Genomic DNA, 5,417 nt, shown 5'->3' with positions numbered 1-5,417 from the left:
GCTCACTGCAACCTCCACCTCCTGGGTTCAAGCGATTCTCCTGCCTCAGCCTCCCGAGTCACTGGGATTACAGGTGCGTGCCACCACACCCAGCTAATTTTCGTATATTTAGTAGAGACGGGGTTTCACCATGTTGGCCAGGCTGGTCTCAAACACCTAGGCTCAAGCGATTCTCCTACCTTGACCTCCGAAAGTGTCGGGATTACAGGTGTGAACCACTGCGCCCAGCCCATAATCTTATTTTAGTAATTGACTCAATAATACCCTCATAGTGCAGGATCTAGTTAGTCTAAGATTAGATATTGCGTTTAGTTGTCCTGTCTTGTAGGCTCCATCAATCAGGAACACTTCCACAGCCCTTCTTTACTTTTATGAGTACAGTAGTGGCTCTCAGCTGGAGGCAAGTTTTCCCTCCAGGGGACATTTGGTATGCCCGGAGACACTTTGGGTGTCACAACTGTGGTTGTATTACTGGCATCTAGTGGGTGGAGGCTAGGGATGCTGCTAGATACCCTATAGTATACAGCACAGTCCCCTGGACAACCAAGAATATCTGGACCAAAATGTCAGTAGTACTAAGGTTGAAAACCTGTAGACTAGAGTGATCTTTTACAAACGTTAATCACATCCCATCACCTTCCTGCTTAAATCCCTCCAATGGCTTCCCATTGCTTTCAGGATGAAATCTAACCTCCTCATGGCCTACTAAGCCCTGTGTGACTGCCATGGCCCTAGACCTCCTTGCCTCCCTCCCTCCTCTTTGTTCACTGTGTTCCAGCCACATCAACCTTCTGTTGGTTCCACAAACGTGCCCAGCTTGCTCCTACCCCAGGGCCTTTGCACTCCCTGTTCCCTCTGCCTGGGACACTCCTCTCAATAGCCACTTGGCAGATTCCTTAGTATTCACGTGTCATCTTAAATGCCCCTCTTCAGAGAGCCTTCCTGACCACCCACTTATTCTCTCCCATTACCCCCTGCTTTACTTATTTATTTATTTATTTATTTATTTATTTATTTATTTGTGAGACAGAGTTTAGCTCTGTCACCCAAGCTGGAGTACAGTGGCACAATCTTGGCTCACTGCAACTTCCACCTCCTGGGCTCAAACCATCCTCCTGACTCAGCCTCCTGAGTAGCTGAGATTACAGGTGCATGCCACCATGCCTGGCTAATTTGTGTGTGTGTATGTGTGTGTGTGTGTGTGTGTTTTATTTTTTTTAGTAGAGATAGGGTTTCACCATATTGACCAGGCTGGTCTCGAACTCCTGACCTCAAGTGATCCTCCCACCTCGGCCTCCCCAAAGTGCTGGGATTACAGGCATGAGCCACTATGCCCGGCCTGCTTTGTTTTTTTCATAACTCTTTTTCTTCTATCTGAAATTATGTTTTTTATTGCTGGTCCTCCCTTGCCAGAATGAATGCTGCATGGGAGATAAATCTTTAGCCATTTTCTTCATGGCCATATCCCCAGCACCTAGAACAGGTCCTGGCACATAGTAGGCATGCAGAAATATTTGTTGAATGAATGCATATGGCCTAATGATGACGACAATGGGCTTTGAGTCAGGCAGACCTCAGATTAAATCATTGCTCTGCCACTTACCAGCTGAGGGACTTTGAGTGAATGACTTAACATCTCTGACCTCTGTTTTCTCATTTGTATATGAAGGTAAAAGTGGTGTCTCTATCACAGGGGTGTCTGTTGATTGGATGAGCTCATGCTTATAGAACACTCTGTCCAGGCACATAGCAAGTGCTAGATAACTTATTGTGTTTCAAACATGAATAAAGCAGCAGGTATACATGGGCACTGGGCTGAAGCCCATCCAGGCTCTTTCCCTCCCATAATCCCAGATATAATCCTTCCCTTGGCCATTTAAACCTCTTGTAACTCTTTTTTTTTCTTTTTTTTTTGAGACGGAGTCTTGCTCTGTCACCCAGGCTGGAGTGCAGTGGCGCAATCTCGGCTCACTGCAACCTCCGCCTCCTGGGTTCATGCCATTCTCCTGCCTCAGCCTCCCAAGTAACTGGGACTATAGGCACTCGCCACTACGCCCAGCTAATTTTTTGTATTCTTTAGTAGAGACGGGGTTTCACTGTGTTAGCCAGGATGGTCTCGATCTCCTGACCTCGTAATCCACCCGCCTCGGCCTCCTAAAGTGCTGGGATTACAGGCGTGAGCCACCGCACCCGGCCCTTGTAACTCTTTATTGCATTTGCAGGTGTCTCCTTACTTAACAGCTGTCTAAGGGCAGATATACTACCTGAATGTTTAACATAGCTGCCTGCCAGGAAGGAAGGAAGGAAGGGAGAAAGGGAGGGAGGAGAGAAGGAGGGACGGAGGGGAGGGATGGGGAAGGAGAGAGGAGGGAGTGGAGGCGGGGAGGGAGATGAAGGACGGCAGCTGGGCTTGTGTTTTTGTCTGTACTCTTATGGAAGAGGTGAGGTCCTCTGGTGAGATGGCAGTACTGGGATGGGGGATGAAGATTCCAAGTTTTGGCAAGTTGCAGAATGGGAAGTGAGTGAAGTACTCAAAATTTAGGGTGTAAAATTTTAGGGGGTACCAAAAACCTCAGTAGTCGAGACAAATAATTGTTTAAAATTCAAAATTAGGCCGGGCACAGTGACTCACGCCTGTAATCCCAGCACTTTGGGAGACTCAGGCGGGCAGATCACGAGGTCAAGAGATCGAGACTATTCTGGCCAACATGGTGAAACCCTGTCTCTACTAAAAATACAAAGATTAGCTGGGCGTGGTGGCACGCGCCTGTAGTCCCAGCTACTGGGGAGGCTGAGGCAGGAGAAACACTTGAACCTGCGAAGTGGAGGGTGCAGTGAACTGAAATTGCACGACTTGCACACCATCCTGGCAGCAGAGCGAAACTCCGTCTCAAAAAGAAAAAATAAAAATTAAAATTAATGCAAAAAAATTCCATGATGGACAAAATGTCAAAATTTTAACCCAAACCAAGATTAGTAACAGTGCTGTGCTGAGCTATGTCGGAGCCTGATGCGGGGGAAAAAAAAAAAAACGATTCCCCGCTCAGGCTCCTGCTGTTTCTCCTGACAATCTGCAGGTGGCGCCTGATTCTGGGAAATAGTCTCCCGCTGGGTTCGTTTTCCAGGTCTGTGGAATTAAAGCAGATTCTCTTCTGACTGGACGGTCGTTCTGTGACAGATGGTCATTCTGAGATCTCGGATAAGATTCTTTCCCTCTCTGGGTCTCTGTTTTTCTGCCCGCAAATTTCATTTCTAGCTGGAACATCCCAGCCCTGGGTCCTCATTCATCCTTATTATTCATGCCACATCGTGGGGCATGTGATGGTTCTTGTAGGGGTGAAAGTTAGCTGAAGTGAACTTGTGATAGAAAGACGAATGGGAGAGAAAAGCATACAATTGTATTTAATGTGCAAAGCACAGGGGAATTGCAGAAGACCCACCTAATAGCCCATGAGGTACAGACACTTAAATATCCTTCTTCATAGGGGAAGGGGGAGATGGGGGAATCTACGCGATCCTTTTTTTTTTTTTATTTCTTTTCCTTTTTTTTTTTTTTTTTTTCCTGAGATGGAGTTTCACTCTGTCACCCACGTTGGAGTGTAGTAGCACTATCTTGGCTCATTGCAACTTCCACCTCCCGGGTTCAAGTGATTCTCCTGCCTCAGCCTCCCTAGAAGCTTGATTACAGGCACCAGTCACCACACCCAATTAATTTTTGAATTTTCAGTAGAGTCAGAGGTTTCATCATGTTGGTCAGGCTGGTCTTGAACTCCTGACCTGGAGTGATCTGCCTGCCTTGGCCTCCCAAAGTTCTGGGATTACAGGCGTGAGCCACCACGCCTGACCTTTTTTCTTGTTCTGAGACAGAGTCCCACTCTGTCACCCAGACTGGAGTGCTTGGCACAATCACGGCTAACTGCAACCTCTGCTTCCTGGGTTCAAGTGATTCTCCTGCCTCAGCCTCCCGAGTAGCTGGGATTACAGGTGTAGGCATCATTACACCTGGCTAATTTCGTATTTTTAGTGGAGATGGGGTTTTGCCATCACCTCAAGTGATCTACCCACCTTGGTCTCCCAAAATGCTGGGATTACAGGCATGAGCCACCACACCTGGCCCATTTATTTATTCTTTTAGTATCTTTTTTTCTATTTCATTAATGTCAGGCTTCATTTTATTTTTCCCTCTTCTTTTATTTTATTGCTGTTTTCCTAATTTCGTAGGCCGAATACTCAGTTCATTTATTTTTATGTATTTATTTATTTTTATTTATTTATTTATTTATTTTGAGACGGAGTCTTGCTCTGTCACCCAGGCTGGAGTGCAGTGGTGCGATCTCGGCTCACCGCAAGCTCCGCCTCCCAGGTTCATGCCATTCTCTTGCCTCAGCCTCTCGAGCAGCTGGAACTACAGGTGCACGCCATCGCACCTGGCTAATTTTTTGTATATTTAGTAGAGACGGGGTTTCACCGTGGTCTCGATCTCCTGACCTCATGATCCACCCCCCTCGGCCTCCCAAAGTGCTGGGATTACAGGCGTGAGCCACCACGACTGGCAGGTTCATTTATTTTTGGTCTTTTATTAAAGATGAAAGTATTTAAGGCTGTCAATTTTCATCTGAGTACTGCTTTAACTGTGTCCCACAAGTTTTAGTATGAAGAATTCTTTTCATTTCCTTTTTGAGATTTTTTTTTCTTTTTTTTTTTTTTGAGACAGAGTCTTGCTTTGTTGCCCAGGCTGGAGTGTAGTGGTGCGATCTCGGCTCACTACAACCTCTGCCTCCCGGGTTCAAGCGATTCTCCTGCCTCAGCCTCCTGAGTAGCTGGGATTACAGGCACGCATCACCACACCCGGCTAATTTTTGTATATTTAGTACAGATGGGGTTTCACCATATTGGTCAGGCTGGTCTCGAACACCTGACCTCATGATCCGCCCACCTCAGCCTCCCAAAGTGCTGGGATTACAGGTGTGAGCCACCATGCCCAGCCTCCTTTTTGAGATTTTTTAAAACACAGGTATACCATTATTACTAGTGTATTAAAATGTGAGGGAAAAAACTGCATAGAACCCAACCCCACTGTGGTCCAATTATATCATGGCAGGATTTCTCCTGCAGTCGGGCGGAAAACCCAGGAATTAGGAATGCTGATGGACATAGCACTATCAGAGGACTTGATCCTGTTTCTCAGAGAGAAAGACAGACACTCAGCATAATGACGGTCAAAAGTTGGGCCAGGCCCGGCTCGGTGGTTCATGCATGTAATCCCAGCACTTTGGGAGGCTGAGGCAGGCAGATCACTTGAGGTCAGGAGTTTGAGACCAGCCTGGCCAACATGGTGAAACCTCATCTCCACTAAAAATACAAAAATTAGCTGGGTGTGGTGGTGCATGCCTGTAGTCCCAGCTACTCAGGAGGCT

Source organism: Mandrillus leucophaeus, unplaced genomic scaffold, assembly GCF_000951045.1.
Source record: "Mandrillus leucophaeus isolate KB7577 unplaced genomic scaffold, Mleu.le_1.0 Scaffold109, whole genome shotgun sequence".
In the NCBI taxonomy this organism is placed as follows: Eukaryota; Metazoa; Chordata; class Mammalia; order Primates; family Cercopithecidae; genus Mandrillus; species Mandrillus leucophaeus.
The sequence above is the reverse complement of the archived record's forward strand: the minus strand, read 5'-3'. Positions refer to the sequence as shown.